The sequence below is a fragment of the Melospiza georgiana genome, chromosome 4 (genome assembly GCF_028018845.1).
Source record: "Melospiza georgiana isolate bMelGeo1 chromosome 4, bMelGeo1.pri, whole genome shotgun sequence".
NCBI classification, from domain to species: domain Eukaryota; kingdom Metazoa; phylum Chordata; class Aves; order Passeriformes; family Passerellidae; genus Melospiza; species Melospiza georgiana.
In genome coordinates, this window is record NC_080433.1 from 5,166,346 (window position 1) to 5,184,089 (window position 17,744).

Sequence of the window (17,744 nt, forward strand, 5' to 3'; positions counted from 1 at the left end):
TCAAATTTGAACCACATCCTTCAGAAATCAAACCCCACTGTTTTGACATTCATACCCCAGGAATTTTTCTGACATTTTTCCAGGAAAGTCTGCCTTGAGGTGGGAATCATCCTAAGTTTTATAACTGTTGGACAAATTTAGTGTAATTTTTACTATAGACAGTGTCTTGCGAAGATCAGGGTTTGATCTCTTTTTTTCACCCCCTTTTGTCTCTCTTCCATCCCCAAGATTTTAACCCAAGCAGAATGTGCCAGTGTCAGTAAGCTGCATTCACACTCAAGACCTCTATTCAAAACTAGCTATTTCCTGCATGTCTAAATGTCAATAAATGCTGCTATTTGGAATAGGAGCCTATGGAAAGAAAATAAGTTGTTAAGTGAAAGGGTCTGCTTAGATTGCACTTTGTAACCTCAATTTTCATAGAAATAATTGTGTTGTAAATGAGTTTTCAGTAACTTTCATCTGAAACCTTTGACTTTGTTTTATTGTCATCAAAATAAGTGTTGAAGGATATATTTATCATTTGCCTTTTATATTTTAAATGTACCATTTATGTTTTATATTAGAAGACTTTAAAATGTTCTTCTAGCTTTAGAGAGACTTATTTTGTTTAATCAGAGAAGGCAACTGATTCAAGCCAGGGAATTGATTGTAAATTGCTAACAGCTAAATTCAAGTTGAATTTGAGGGTTTGGACTACATCTCTTCTGCCTATCAGATCAGACACTCAACTGTTCTTAAAGGTTCAAACTTCAAAACTACTTTACATGTTTGAATGGAAAAATACAAATATCCCATGTGGAGCTAAGGTCTGCTCATGAAGGAAGTGATTAGCACAAGGCTTTCATTTTAATTTTTATCAAGAAGCTCTGTTGGATTAGCTCCTCTCCCGTGCAAATAGGAATAACAACCTGGCACTGGTTAGAACAGCCCTTGGGCTATCCTGCCAAGACATGGGAAAATGAAAGGAGGAAGAAGGTGGAGAAAGAAAACCCAAGGATGGTATGGAGAGACAACTTATGGGCCAAAAAAAATGAAAAGAGATATTCAATATGACATCATTGTCCTTCTCCATTTGATTGAAATGACTGTGTTCTAGGTCATACACCAAAATAATTTTGCCAGGTTTTCTGTGTGCAAATGTACATATGGAAGAAGTTTTATGATTCAAAGTAAGCTTTATTTCCTGAATTCTTTATATTTATTTCTCTTTTTAAAGTTGTTGATTTTACCATCAAAAGAACCCAAACCAAACACAACTCCTGGTAGATTTCTGTGAAAGATATGATGGTAAATGAACTCATGTTTTATTCTTAGAAATTACTGGACTACAGCATTTTCCCATTCAAAATTGTATCTGTCCTTCCTTAGTTAACCCTGGAGGAAATTGATTCTTCACTCTTTTTTCACATGGAGGTAAAGTAAGGTAGCAACAAACTCTTAAATCCTGGGTGAACTGCAGCTATGGAGGAGTCTTTTAAACACAGCCCAACCTGTGAGCCCTAAAAATTTGTCCCTGAGCACTGCTGAAAATGCAGTTTGGCAAGCAGTGACATACTTAAAGGCTGGTGAACAAGAAGATGAAGTGGTTTGGCTGCAGGATCCCATGGTCTCACCTCCTGCTCAGGGGCAGCCTCAGCAGGGATGTGCCAGGAGCATTCACAATTTGGAGTAAAACCTTCATGGGGGATGCTGAGAGGCACTTGACCTTCTCCTTTCTTGTGCCAGCAGTTTCGTCTTTGCTCATCAGAGCACAAAACCCACAAGATGTTTCACTAGACCTGTGTTAACTTTCCCAAAGGATCGTTTACAACCAGGGAAAATTTAGATTGGAGATTAGAAACGATTTCTTCCCTGAATGGGTGGTCAAGCACTAGAACAGGCTGGCCAGGGAAGTGTTGGACTCATGATCCCTTGAAGTGCTCAGGATGTGGTGTTTAGGGGACATGGTTTAGTGGGGAACTTGTCAGTGCTGAGTTCATGATTGGATTGGTGATTTTCAGGTTTTTTCCAGCCTAAACAATTCTATGATTCTCTGTTTCTGTGAAGCCATCATGGCCACGCAGCCAATTTTTAGCAGAGTGGGTCTGGGTGAAAGCAAAGTCACCAGAAACTCCAAACTGTGGTATATGTAGCTAAATTGACATAAGACTATCAGATTAAAAACCATATTTATCTTTTGTCTACACACACATACACACACACACACACACAGAGACATGCATAGCCAAAAAATAATTAATTCTATTAATTTCTCTGACTACTTTTTCTTAACTATTCAACTACAAGGTTGTCCAAGGGCTAAAGCCAAGAAATTCCTGCCTAAATGACTGTGCAACATGTCTGCATTTCACAGAGTGTGAAGAGTGTTTTGTCAACACTTAGCCTGAGATGAATGAGAGGCTGGGGTTTTAGATCATGTTCCCAATCACTTGCTAACTGCAGCCAGTCACTGAATTGTCATGTCCAGGAGATTGCTTTCACATTCTTGTGAATTAGTGTAGCATGTGTCAGCATTCCTGAAGAGGCCTTCAGCCAGTTATGAACTCTGTCCTCCTCTGAGCAGGAGTTCAGCAGATGCAATTCTACTTCTTTGGGGGAGAGAGTCATCAATCATAATCATTCCTCAGTCTCTCACCAGCAGAAACAGCAAGAGGGGTGTCTTGACTAGGTTTCCTAGGAGAAAATGAGAAAATAGATCTAAAGATTGGAAATTACATCAGAGTACAAAGTTTGATCTCTTCTTGAATCCAATTTTTCCTCAGTTCAGAGGTACATCAGTTGATTGCCTTGGGTCGTTGCAAATAGTTCTGTTAAATAAGGTCCTGCAAAATGTGAAGGGTGAGATGCACCAAGGTTTAAACATCAGTAGTGTTCACATTCACACACGAGACAGCCTCCCAGACCTGCCTTTGTTGCCAAGTTGAGGAAATAAAGGAAGCATTTGGGCATAATTTTTCGCATCCAAAAGTAGCTGCAAAAATAAACCACTTAACTCCATTGTTTGTCAATGGAGTTTGAGGAAACTAGCCCAGATGGAGATGTCCACATTAAAGATGCCCAAGGTAGTTATATGTACCACTTTATACAAGGAGAAAGTCCCCTCCCTTCCTGAAGTGATTTCAGTTATTGTGTGCATCACTTTTTGTGAGAAAGTAGCCTCCTATCCTGTGGAGGAAGTGTGGTTAGACTGTGCAGACAGACAGAAAGGAAAAAAATTGAAATGTTGGAGAGAGGAACTGAAACAAAGAATAATCCGGGAAGAACCTAAATTTCCAGCGCCATAATTACAGCACTCTGAGAAACAACTGGGACTCCTAATAGCAGCTTCATGCATACTGGAATGTTTTTGTCCTCAAGTAAATGATCATCAGTCCTGAGTGTCATAGGTGATATTGGAAGGAGACTTTGGAACAGGACCCAAAGGTGAATACCACTAGCCCTGCACTAAGACCAAGACTTTTCTTTCAGCTTGACCTTGCTGTTGCAGGTGTTGCCCAACATCAGGAGGAGGGGCAGAGTATATCTTTGCCAAATGTCTTCTGGTCTCTGTACCACAGACAAATTTTCCAGGAGACGGAAGTAGCAAACAAGCTAAATTAGGAAATGAACAATTAAGTTTTCCAGTGCCTAGACACGTGATGTAGCCTTAAGGTTGTGGGTATAAATGCCAAGGTGATTCTGCCAGTCACAAAGCAGTAATCAGCAGAGCTTCTTCCAGGGCTTTGGAGCCTGTTGATTCATGTCAGGAATGCTCTGCTGATGCCTGACAGTCTGGCCTCTCCATGAGACCCAGGAAGAGGAGCAGCTCCTCGTAGACTGTGAAGCTGTCTAGACACCAGGCAGGGTGGTTCCACCCTGCCTTGCCGGGAGAAAAGAAGCTCAGTGCACATCCAGCCTTAAGTGCTCGGTCAACTCAAATTGTGACGGTGGTCACAGGGGTTTTAGGATGAGGGAAGAGACATAGATCTGACTCCGTATTTCAGAAGGCTTGATTTATTATTTTAAGATATATATTACATTAAAAATATACTAAAAGAATAGAAGAAAAGGTTTCATCTCAGAAGGCTAGCTAAGCTAAGAATAGAATCAGCAAGAATCATAACAAAGGCTCTGTCTCGGACTCTCTCTGAGACAGCTGTGCTGTGACTGGCCATTAATTATAAACATCCAAGATGGGCCAATCACAGATGCACCTGTTACATTCACAGCAGCAGATAACCATTGTTTACATTTTGTCCCTGAGGCCTCTCAGCTTCTCACGATGAAAAAAATCCTAAGGAAAAAATTTTACATGAAAAGATGTCCATGACACTCTAACCAAAATAAGTGAGGTGAGCCTGAGTGACTTCTCACGTTAGGGAGATTTTAGGATGGCAGCTTGGGATTTGGGAATACAAATGTCTTTCATTCTGTCTACCTGAATGACTGCATGGAGATGCACACCAGTCTCCACTCCACACTGCTGAAGTTTCTGACATCACTGGGAACAAACTTATGTCAACACTGAATGAGTTTGAAAAACTCAAGACCCTGTGATCACCCAAGGATTACACAGGGTTGTTTTTGCCCACTGTTGTAGCAGAACCAATGATAGATGAGATGATCTATCAGGAAACAGCAAGATGCCCCATGTTGGTTTTGAAAATGGACAGGGAAATGCACAGGCACAACACCAATGGACTTCAATCCAAGCACTAGAGACACACATGAATAACACACATGTTTGTATATTACACATGAATAATGTACATATTTGTATATTATACGTGAATAACATGCATGTTTGCGTGTTATATATGAATAACATGCATGTTTGTATATTATACATGAATAACATAAATGTTTGTTTGAAGCCTCAGCGTCCTCTGCAATTACTCATGGGCAAAGTCTGGAGCTGTTCCCATGGTGGAGCATCAGCTGTAATTAGCAATGGCCTTTGGAGCAGTAACAACCATTTTCATGCCATTTTTTAGAGTGATGGAATCACTAAGGTTGGAAGAGCCCTGTAAGGTCATCAAGTCCAACCATTAACCCAGCAATGCCAATTCCACCACTAAACCACATCACTAAGCAGAATATCTATTTGTTTTTTTGTAAACTTCCAGGGATGGTGACCCCATCACTGTCCTGAGCAGCCTGTTCCAATGCCTGACTGCTCTTTCAGTGATTTTGCCTAATATCCAATCTCTAAACCTGGTGCAGCTTGAGGCTTTTTCCTCTTGCATGCCTCTGGTAGGGGGTGAATCCTGCCGCTCTTTGAAGTGTATGTTGATTTTTTGGGAAGCAGAAAGGGGGGAAAAATACCTGCAGAGGGGTTTTGCAGGGGTTAGGGTGGGTGCTAGCTGTCAACAAAACCACTTAAGGTCAGGTTGGCCACTTAAAAAAGACATGTTTCACCTTCACCTTAGAACAATCTCAACCCACCTTTTCAATGAAGAGAAGAAATCCTTATTCCAACGTCACAGTGCCATAAAGGAGTAAATTCAGGGTAAGTCGAATTTGTCAACATCTAGGTTAAAAGTTCCTTTTTGTTTCTGGCAAACACCAACTTGCCTGATTTTTTTTCTTCCACATATTTGTAGGTGTAGTGTAAGGCTCTGTGACTGAGATCCAAACCTGATGGACTGTGAACAAGACCATGAGTGTCAGGAGAGAGAAGAAAAGCTCACAGCAGCTGCAAGGGGTCTGAGACCTGTTGGGCTTAGATATAAAATAAGAAGAATAGTTTCTGAGCAAAATCAATTTTTTGCAGTAGAGAGAAAAACTTCAGCTCTAAAGAAATGAGGCTTGCATTTTTAAGGTTTGGAAAGGATTTTTAATGCACTGCTGGGTAAGCTGGGCCCTTTGACATACCTGCTTGGCAACTGGGAAGAGGAGCCTAAACCCAGACAGAAAGGAAACCAGAGTTTGCTCCTCTCCATACCATGGCTTTAGCATCTTTCACAGAAGGAGAATGAATATTTAATGAGCAGTAACTGAGGAAATCTGCTTCAGAGTGGGCTCCTCTCTCCATGGGTCCACACAGCACAGGTTTCCCACGGGGTCACAGCCTCCTTTGGGCACCCACCTGCTCTGAGGTGGGGCTCTTCCACAGGCTGCAGGTGGATTTCTGAATCCTGTCACAGACACATTTTATGGAAAATCCTTTCCTTAGGATTTTTCCTCCTGAGAAGCTGGGAGGCCTCAGGAACAAAATGTAAACAATGATTATCTGCTGCTGTGGAATGCAACAGGTGGATCTGTGATTGGCCCATGTTGGAGGTTTCTAATTAATGGCCAATCACAGTCAGCTGGCTCAGACAGAGAGTCCAAGCCACAAACCTTTGTTATCATTCTTTGCTATTCTATTCTTAGCTAGCCTTCTGATGAAATCCTTTCTTCTATTCTTTTATTGTAGTTTTAATGTAATATATATCATAAAATAATAAATCAAGCCTTCTGAAACATGGAGTCAACACTCTCATCTCTTCCCTCATCCAAGAACCCCTGTGAACGCTGTCACAGAATCCCTGTGCCTTCCTTTTGCTGCAGGGCACAGCTGCCTCACTGTGGGCTGCACCAGGGGCTGCCGGGCAATCTCAGCTCCAGCACCTGCAGCACCTCTTGCCCTTCCTTTTCCGCTGACCCCCGTGTCTGCAGAGCTGCTCCTCTCGCATATTCTTACCTCTGGCTGCAATTACTTCTGTACAATAACTATTCCTTTCTAAATATGTTATTACAGCAGTTCTGACTGGCCCAGCCTCGGCCAGCCCAGTCTTGGAGCTGTTTGGAATTGTCTCTCCGGGACATGGAGGAAACTTTCACCACCCTTCTAACTCCCCCTCTATCAAAACCTGGCCAGGCAAACCCAGTAAGGACCAGTTGTCCATCTCCCCACAAAGGATTTCACTCTCTTCAGCCCAAAGAGATAAACTGTGGCCTTCCCTTCTCAGCAGATTGCCTAAATCTCAATGGAATAGCAGAAGTGTCAGGCTGATATTGTTGCTGCTCAGGAGGGATGTTGCTGCTCCACTTCTCTGTCAGCACTTAGCCATGCTTGAAGTGAAACATCTAGTCCCAAATTGTCATTTCCCTGAAGGCCACAATGCATGTGTGGAATTAACTATATAATTAGATTATCCACCATGATGGCCCTGGCAGGATGAAATATTTTGAGCATAAGTAAAACAGCTGTATTATGAGTTAAGAGTAAGGTAACATTTTACAGACTTTTACGCTACAACAAAGAAAGATAAGTGTGACATGAAAGTAAAAGTCTTTTATCTGTGTATGTCTTTGAAAACTCAGTCTACACAGACTCAAAGCATCTGTTAATCAGATTATGGGCCATATCCTGCTCCCAAAACAGTTAATAGCAACGCTCTCATTGATTTCCTCAGGACAGAAACATGCCCTAAAGGAGCACTCTACTTCTTCATAGGCCTACTTGTTGGAGAAACGTTTGTGCTATTCAGAAAGGCAAAGCAATTTCCTGGAAGCAGAAACTCCTACCTGCACTTGTAGCAACCCAGGCTATTTTAGGAGCTGAAAAAATCCACCCAGCATTAGGATTACATTTTCAAAAATGTTTCCTTCATGTTTCTCATGCTGCTTTATGCCACCCACGAAGGAGGGGGAGCTGCTTTGTGATTCACAGGAGTCACGCTTTCTGTGGATCTTTTTTCCCTGTCAGATCTTCTCTTTCCCAGCCTCTCATATTGATTGCTGGTTCTCAGACCCCCGTTAGATGCATATGGGGAGGTGAAACATTTTTACCACTCTCCACAGAGGTGATGGACACTGGAAATAGCTGTCCACATCAGACTGCAGGATCACAGCTGATGTTCATGTTGTTGCGGCATCCCGATGGTGTTAAATGCTTTTTCTGCTTTCGTAGTTCCCATGACTATTTCAAGGTCATAATTCATTTTTATTCACTTCTGATTTAGTTTCCTAAATTCTACATTTCTTCCTATTGTATTTAAATCTTCCCCTTCCTTCTACAGTGGTGAAAAAGAAGCAATTGCTGCCTATACATAAGTTTCACAGTTTAAATTACTTGTAAGGTTTTGGACGTTAAGTAACAGCAGCATAACATTCATCATTTCTATGAAGAGAACCCTAAAAGCAGAAATTTGGATATTTCTTTGCAGAATATATGATTTGGGGCTCCTTATTTACTTGATGTTGCTGCTAAGCCATTGCAAAAGGGAATGATTTGTGTTTTAGTCCCCAGAATTTGATAACTGGATGCTTTTGAGACACCTCACTGGTGTGGATACTGAAATATAAGAGAGATGTTGGAAAATTGTGATCACAGTGCCTAGCTGCTGGTGACCTATCCTCTTGGAGGGCAAGGATGTGGTGATACAAAGAGGGCTGAGACATCTTGGAATGTAAATTCCAAGTCTTCCAGCCTAGGGAAAACAGCCTGGTCAGCTGCTGCTTGTAGCACTGCCCGTTCTCCTGCCCACTGTGACACAGAGGGACACTTTTCCATCCCACTTGCACTAGGATCTTTGCATTGACAGGTTTGGACTGCCTCAAAAACATGTCAGTAGTTAAATTTAAATCTATTAATTCCCACAGCTCGACAGCGGCAAACAAGTTTTCAAGGGCTTCCTGAGTACAAAATCTGGACCAAAATCTCTATATAATTTCATCAGCAGGAAGTGCCTTTTGCAGACCTCACTGCTACTCAGATAGAAACCACAGATTCTGCTTCTGTTGATAAACCCCCTACATTAAAGACTTCAGCCTTCAACAATTTTCAATTCCAAGCGAAAACTCTGACAATTTTATTTCCCATGTGCTTCTCATTTTCCAGGAGAAATGCAATGTCCTCTCCTGCTGTATATCAGTTTAACTCAGCCCACAACAGCAGGGAAAAATTTTGGAAGCTCATTTTCCAGAATGCTTGTTGCTTTACATTGGCTGGAAACTTCTTCCCCTGCATCTGTCCTGAAGCTGCATCTACATTTAGCCCTCTACAGTGTTAATTCACAATCATGCAAGAAGCTTTAAACAAACTGCCTTCAGTCTGCTCTGTTCTCAAAGCAGCAGCTCATTTTTATTTCCATGTGTTTAGAGTCTCTACACTGATATAAAGGAGAACCATAATGGATTTCTAAAGAAATTGGGCTATTTTCTGTTACCGTGTTCTACAGATCCTGGACTAAGTTTTATTTATTATATTTATGTAATACCTCCATTCTCCTAACATGTGAGGACTTTTTGAGACTGCATTAAGCTGTTTGACTTCTATGTGCAATATAAAAATTCTGTATGAGTTTTATGAAGTACTGCCACAGAATGGGATCTGGGTAGTTGTCTTTGCTGAAATATTATTAAATAGTAAGTGCTTGCTTCCCATTCTACTGTTTCTAAACCTGAAGATGATTGACTTCTCACCATCCTGTCATGACCCTAAGTCTGTCCTTGCTTGACAAAGCAGAGGGACCATCCCCAGTGTTGATGCAGTGGAAGATGTGTAAGGGTAAATATGACTTACTTAGGATTTAGGAAACAGAGAGGTTATTCACTTTCCACTGCCTGGCCTACACTTGCAGTGGGATGAGCACATTCCCTTTCAGTTACTAAGTAGATAAGTCAAATTTCACTGCTTTGCAGTGCTTAGACCACTTCTAGATGTGTGCTTGGTTCCTGCTGAGGCACAATCCAAGCTTTCATTTCCCTGAGAAAAGCATTAATCATAGAATCATAGAAGCCCAGTATGGTTTGGTTGGAAGGGACCTTAAAGATCATTTAATTCCTACCCCCATGTCGAGGACAGGGACCTTCCACTAGACCAGGCATCTCAAAGCCCCATTCAAACTGGCCCTTGATGCTTTCAAGCATAGAGCAGCCACAGTTCCTGTGAAAAGCCTATTCCAGTGCCTCACCACCCTCAGAAATAAAGAATTTCTTCCTAATATCTAATCTAAATCTCTGCTTTGTCCCTGTAGAGAGTTTAAAGTGCTCTGTACTCTCCATATAAATATGTCTAAAAAAATAATCTGTTGTTCTTTTGGGAAGAAAGCCTGAAGGAAAATCCCCTCTTTAATGATTAGGAGCTCAGTTGGATGGGAAGAGTCCTATATCTCAGTTCCTGGGCTGGAGACTGCTGTCTGCATATTGTCTACTGACTGCTCCAGAGGGAATATGAACTGGCTTCTAGGCTGCTTTCTGATCACAGACAACCTGTGTAGTTGCTGGGCCCTTAAATAATATCCTTATGTTGTTGCCCAATGAATATTATGGGGTTTTGTTGGAGTTTTGTTTGTTTGGTTTTTTTTCTGCAGATGCAGTTTCTAAAGAGAGATCAAACATCATCTCCCCATTGTCCAGTCCACCAGAAATTAGCCTAGAGGTTTCCAAGTAGAATCCTTTATTCTGTGATGTGTTCCTGGATGCACAGGTGGGAAGAGTGAATCTGGTCTCCCATGTCCAGGACAAGTGGTCTGACAAGATTCTCCTCCATTGTGGAAGGCAAATGAGGTGTTGCCTTCCTGTTCTCTTTTCAATAATTTTTCTTACTTTCCTTTTAGTGCCAAAGTTGGGAATCTTTAAAACATGAGAGCATCTCTTCATAAACATAAGCAAAAGGTTTGTGTCTCATACTGGCCGTTACAGACTGAAATTCTGCATGCCAGTTTTCTCAGAACTTTTGTGCATCTAGATCTTGCAAAACATTTTTAATAACAATTGGGCTTGTGGAAATGGTATAAAGCTACCTTCTTAAAACACTGACTAGCTCTTGAAACCTAAAAGTTCTTATTTCATAAGATTTTTGGATGTTTCATCTTAGGATGGTGACAAATCTCGTTTGCTTTTCAGTAACTCATTTACTAAACTTTACAAAAGTAGTTCTTTCTTCCTTTTTTCCTTTTTTCCTTTCTTCCTTTCTTCCTTTCTTCCTTTCTTCCTTTCTTCCTTTCTTCCTTTCTTCCTTTCTTTTCACAAATGTGCGAATATATCTACAAACAGAACTGTGCAAGGGAGGAACAAGGGAAGGTGATCTATTGTAGTAGTCAGATTTTATATTGAGCTGTATTTTTTTATTATTGATATACTTTATGAAATGTTAGACCTTCTAAGACTCCTTCCATTTTCAGTCAAGCAAGACTTTTACCTGGGGAGTTTCTGAAAGGCCTTTTGCTTTGCATGTTTCAAGTCACGTCTTTGCTCAGGGTGCATCTCCCACCTATAACCCTTGGAACACTTGAGCAGGCTGCAGGGAGGGTTAAAGGGGCCACATTGCCATCTGTAGGCATCTGTCACCCTAAAAAAAAAGCAACTTTTCCTATTTTCTCATGCAACCCACTGAGCAGTGAGGATGGAAATGTTTGGCTTCATCTTTCCTCTGCTCAGACCTATGTTTTTTCCCTATTTCTGTAAATAAAAGGGTTAAAAGAACAACCCCAGAGAGGAACCAGGGATGTAATTTTGATGACTTTTGTGGTCAGTTGTGCACTGGCAGTGGGAGGGAGCTTGCTCTGGAGTTGAGTTTTTTGGGTGTTCTCACATTTGTGTTGTGATATGAGTTGAGGTAAATGCGGATGCTGATGTTGCTATATCTGGTGATAATCTTGGTTTTGAGTGATTTGGTTGATAAGAAATGGGTGTCTTTGAGTAACCTTAGAATAAGCTTTGAGTTAAATCTATTTAATATTATATTTGCTGCTATCTCTGCTGTAGTTCTTTTAAAAACATACAGAATTGAGTGTTCAGAAGAGCAAATTCACAAATTAGGATGACAAGATGGCATTTGTACTGGTTGGTCTCTGACTTGATGAATGCTGGTGGGCAAATACAGTCCAAAATTTTATCTTTTGGTCTGGTGTAGAAAAATATTAATATCAACGGAAGCTGGAAGGATATATTTAGCCTGAAATGTTTAATAACTTCTCTTAGTGAGTTTGTATTGCTTTCATTATTTTCACTGCTGTAAATGCAAAAAAGTCCACTTTAGGGTCACAAACTCTTTGCTTTACATATTGCGGTTGGGGTTTGTATTGTCTCACTTTAGTTGGGTAAAGGCAAGGCATCAAAGCTCACTTTATGTTTTATGAAGAGAGATAGGTCTGCAGTTTCAGAAGAAAATCGGTGCTGCCTATTTTAGGACAAGGTAAGTGGTCCAGATGATGTCCTACTTCTTTTCTCTGGTGGACCAGGGGATTCAAATTATCTCAGTGAGAAGACTGTATGTGAGCTAACTTCTCAATTCCCTTTGCAGATCATGGAGAACACAATTATTTTTGACAGGATTCATCCCATCTTTCTGAGACACCTGTTTCAGACTAGCTCAGGTAGAGGCACTGGCTGTAGATTTTGACATTCTTAACTCACTAAATTTTTTCCACTTGAAAATAGGAGAACTCAGCTTGATCTTCTATGTAAATACAAAGATCAAAAAGATACATCTAATATGAGAACTAAGACAATGCAATGTCAGCCCAAGTGAAAATCATTTTCCAGAACAACCTGAGCACACACTAAAAAATATTATTTAGCCTTTTGGTTAATGAGATAAATTGGCTTGCTAAATTTCTATTATGTCAAAACTTTTCTGGGAAAAGAAAAAGAATTTTGCAAATTAATGTTGAAGTAGCAAAAAAATAATTAGTATCTTATTAGTACACATTAATTTTACGTCAAGTACAGGAAGTATATCACATATTTTTACTGTCAGATAACCTTTTAACAATAAACCCAGCTTCTTTCTAGACTATCTGGTAAAACCAGAAAGATATTTCTTTCTGGTGAGATTGGCTGATAAAGCCTGGGGTTAATGTCAGCAATAAAAATTAATTATTTCTTATTGCCTTGGTACAAGAATTGGAAATTTTTTTGGCTTTCAAAAATTTTTTCCCATTCTACCAATTTAAAAAAAAGTCTGATTTTTTTTTTTTGTTTTTGTTTTTGCTTGTTTTTGGGTTTTTTTTTGATGTTTTGGTTTTATTATTGTCTTATTTTCTCTGTGTCTGTGAAAACTTTTTAACTGCAAAAATATGTTTCCTCCAAGCTAAACTTTTCTTATGTGGAAACCTCTGTACAAGTTCTTTGGCTTCTCTCTACCAAGGATATATCTGCTCCTGACTGTACATGAAAAACCTTGTACTTCAACAACCCTGACTCGAAGAGTTTTTGCAACACCAGACCCTTTTTCTGATCAAGGGAATCATTTACACAGTTTTGGGGAGGCAATAATGCTGGGTTTTTGGAACAAATCCAACACTTTTCTCCATGTACTTGAACATGCACTCCTCTTTTTGTTTCCTGTAATTTTGCTTGTAGATGGGACCTCTTTGCTCCCTTTTGAATGCAGGAATGAAAGGATGTGTCCCCTATGCAAATGAACAGGAAATCTTCCTTCAGAGTAATAATGTGTAAATATGACCACTCCATTTGCATCTACACTGCCATATAGCCAAATCATATTGTGGTCTTTTTAAACTTAATGCGATGACTAAAACGGCTTTCTATTTGTTTTCTCAAGTAGTTGTAATTTACCTCCTTCATCTATAACAACCACGCATCACCCTTTAAATTCATAATAGAAAAGGGTGTTGCTTTGGTTGTGTAGACTTAAGGAGATATTGCCTTAAAAATGCACACAGAAGCAAAACCTGTAATATCTCTTTCAACACGGTTGTGCTTTGACCCAGATCAGTAAACACAAATTAAGTATTTTATCTCCCAACCAGGAAATTGCATAAATATACAATGACAATGCTCAACTGAGGTTGGACCCTTTATGATATTCTCTTGTTTCCATGTCTCTGCATTGTTTTTCCTCTAGATATATGTTCATTGGAAAGTTTTAGTAAAGCTTTGCCTTGGCAGAAGTCCCCAGAATAATCTGTCAATGGAAAAGTTAGTTTCATGTTACCTTCAAAAAGATAAGAGTGTTACCTCACTTCAAAATTGGAGATATCAAAGTATGGAAATGTCAAGTGACTTATCAGGTTGCCTAACAGGAATTTTATAGATTTGTGAAAGATTTTGGAAGACTAGGCTTTTATGTCAGCTCTTTGTCCTTGTAGATTTAAGCTGATCTTTTGGGTTAGTAAAACCCACATTTGAATGGCACTGTTCTCTGTATCTATTTAAAATCTGCTGAACACAAAGCCAATATGTAAAGCATCATCTTGGCCTTATGAAAAGAACACACCAAAGCAAACACAGGGTGATGAGTCAGAATTAATATCCAAGGCCATGTGCACAATATTAAACAGAGTCACTGCAGCTATAACTGGGATAAGAATGACATTATGGGGACACCTAACCAATAACACTGTTTGACTTTGGGTGAGGAAATTGCACAGGGGAGCTGTGGCATTCTGACCACAGGAGATCCATGTCTCTTAACGCTGGGGAAATTTTCAGGGCAGAGAACTTCACAGAATGATTTATCTACAGTTAAATAGAATTGCAAAATAAGAAGTGAAGTCAGTTGTCACTGACACCCTCTTGGCCCTCTTGAATTCAACAGTTATTTTACTAATGGTTTCACTGTAGGGAAAAAGTTCACCTCCAGGATGTTTTGGGAAATATGGTCTGGAGGAAAGAAATAAAAGAAAGAATGTGGAAACAGGAGGGAGATAAGCCAAATGGGAACCTGAGTAAAGACCTGTAGAGAAGTGAGTATCCCATCCTTGGTTTAGATGATAAATTAATTTCTCATAGTTGGATAGAGGAGCTTTTGGAGTGCCAGCAGCACTCAAATTCCTCAAACCATCGGGCCAATAAAAAAAACTTCAAATTTTTTACTCCAAATATTTTCATTATTTGTAAGGGGAGTGAAAAAGGGATTTATTCATCACTCTTATGCTTGGATCTGGCAATCATGCTGCAGGGCTTGGGCACAGAATTTGCATTGCAGATGCCTGTTCTCATGGGAAACCTGCTGGGTACTGAACTCATTTCAGAGATCCTCATAGCTTTTGATAATTCATCCAGCATGGCCAGAAACACCACTGGATTCTTTATAAACCTTCCCTAGGTTTGTGTGTCCTTCAGGATCTTTGTCTCATGTAATTTTTGTGATCTCGATTTTTAACTTGAAAACTTCAAAACCTGATATCAAAGGTTTGGCCAGAACACATAAAGCCCAATGTTATCTCGTGTAATACTCACCCTGGTAAGGTTTTAATTCTATACTTTCAGATATGAAAGGCAATTTTTTTTTTGTCTCACTATGTCTCCTCCAGATTTCTGACTGTGGTTGTGGTCGTCCTTTGCACCATGAGGTTCTCTGCCTCTCCCTATAACAACTCTGGGTCACACAAAACACACTGTTCAAGGTATTCTTTTGTCTGTTTTTTAATATTTTTTTTTTTAAATTGACTATCATTTTATTTTGTCTTTTACCTATTTATTGTCACTGGATATCTCTTTTCTTTGTGGCAGAAATAACCAGATTATCTGTTCTTTTCACCTTGTAGGGTCTACTCCAAAGCCCATTTAAGTCAATAGTTTCTTTCCTCTGACATCAATAAGCTCTGGATGAGGCCCAAAATGAACACGAGTTAACACAGTTTGAAAAGGATGGGTATTAACTATACTGATTGCTACTGGAAACAAATGTATGAGCCTCTCACTCTAGGAGCCAACCACAATAATTTTAATTATACAAAAGGAAGTATTTCTCGTGTAAAAACATTCCAAATACTTCCATTTCTTTTAAGCTACTTCAAAACTGGGCAGAACTACAAAGTCTTACTGAAAACTCAGGATGGGGTGGAGGGGTATTTCCCTTCCTCTGAAATTCCTCCCCCATATATGCATAGTGCTAAACCATCCCTAGCAGGGATTACTTTTATCTCCAGCTCATGAAGAAATTTCTGAAGAGCTGTTTTGCCTTTGTCCTTGGAATATGCCGCGTTGTGCAAAATGGGTTCGTGGGTCTCCTTCTGGGGAAGGGAGCTCGAGCAGCCATGTGCTTCCCCTCTCCCTCCTCTGCCAGAACCAAGCTCCTGTTGTGCAGGACACAATGCAGGGGATGAGCAAAACTGCTCAGGCATTTCAAAGTGAGCGCCCTGCTGAAGATCATCAAGCTGCTGGAGATGTACACAAACCCGCTAAATTGCATATCCTGCATATCAGGTGAGTGGCTACAGTGGATTTATCCTTCATCTGTGTGTGGCTATGCCAGAGCTCTGCACTGAAAATTCGTGTCTTCTGGGAATCTAAACAGCTTAGTGTCAATAACCACACTGGTTTGGTCTGAAGGACTGTGTTTCAACACATACGAGAGATGAAGAGGGATAATTTTCCTCATTTAGCCTAACTGAGTCTTTCCGTCACTACTAAGAGAAGCTGTGGTCCTGTGTTTGAACAGAAGTTCAGGTTACTCATATTCAATTTTGGAAATTACTGACATGCCCACCAGCAGATCACTGTGTAATTTGCAGATCTCTGCCTTGGTTCCTTCCTGCTTAATGGTGCTCCTGGTTTAGGCTGTGAGCCTGGTCAGGGATTGCATTTTCATTCAGGCACTGCTTCTATTTGCCATGGTTGGACTCCAGTCCCACCTGGACCTCAGGAAGTTTCTTTTTGTCTCACTTGTTGCTCTCAGGACCATGCATGTGAAGCAGGAAGGAGTAGGTTTTTGTCTTCTCTACCTTCCTCTGTTTGCATGCATTTATACAGATACGACAAATTCTCTCAAGACTTTTGGCCCAACACCCCTCAGCACACCACCAAAACAGTTTTTGGTGGATTTCAGAAATTCCTATTAAGAGGGAAAAACAAAAAAAAAAAAATCAATAAATCTAAGCTTCTGTGACAAGAATCCTTCTCCTTTGTAGTCACACAGACCCAGAACAGTGCAGTTGCATTATCTTTCATCTGCTGATTTCCAAGGATTTGACAGAATTTAAACAAAGGAGCATTGGTGTGTACAGGCAAGTCTGGGGATGGAGGGGTTATCCCAACCTCTCCCCCATAACTCTGCTGTGGGACTGCCTGACTTCTTGTTGGCAGAAGGAACAGCCCCCATAAAAGGTGAGAACAGCACCTTCTCCACTGTTCCTTCACCTCTGAATCTAGGACAGAGCCAGCCATGTGATGGCAAAGGCATCTGTAAGAGGTTAAAATGTTGGTGGGAAAGCTGGCAGAAGGAGCTGGAGTAAACTGGCTGCACTGTGAGGCTGGTAAATGCTCCCTCTCCCTTTCCTCCTGTGAAACCAGAGGAGAGGCATCCACATGGGCTTGTGGGGAGGAAAACAAGCTGCTCTGAGAGAGTCCTGGAACATGCTGCTGCAGCTATGCAGACAGATATTTAGCATACATAAGCAGAGAAGACCCCTGTAGCTTCTTAAGGTAACACAGGAAGAAGGGAAAACACAACTCGAGCATCTTGACTCTTAGGTTGCTACTAGATGTGGCCAGTCACCTTGAAACCTCTCTGCAGCCAAAACAAAGTGAGTACTCTGACCTCTTAAATACATTCTGCTATAAAGATAATATTGTCCACAGATAAGAGTTCCATATACATTATATATGAAGCTAGAACTATCAATAGTCTATTCATGCTTTTCTTCCTCTTCACTATGTGAGACAACTCTAAGAAAACAATCTTGATGTAAATGAAAATTAAAAGAGATATAAGGAGAGAACCATGTAACACAAGCACAAAGGTGCTGGTTCAGGGGAAGGTTTTAGCCCTTAAAAGTAGCTGGTGCCTCACTTTCAATCAGGAAAACACTCCCACTTACAGGCTTTTCAGTTTTAGCCTTTGGGTTGTAACAAAGCTCTCT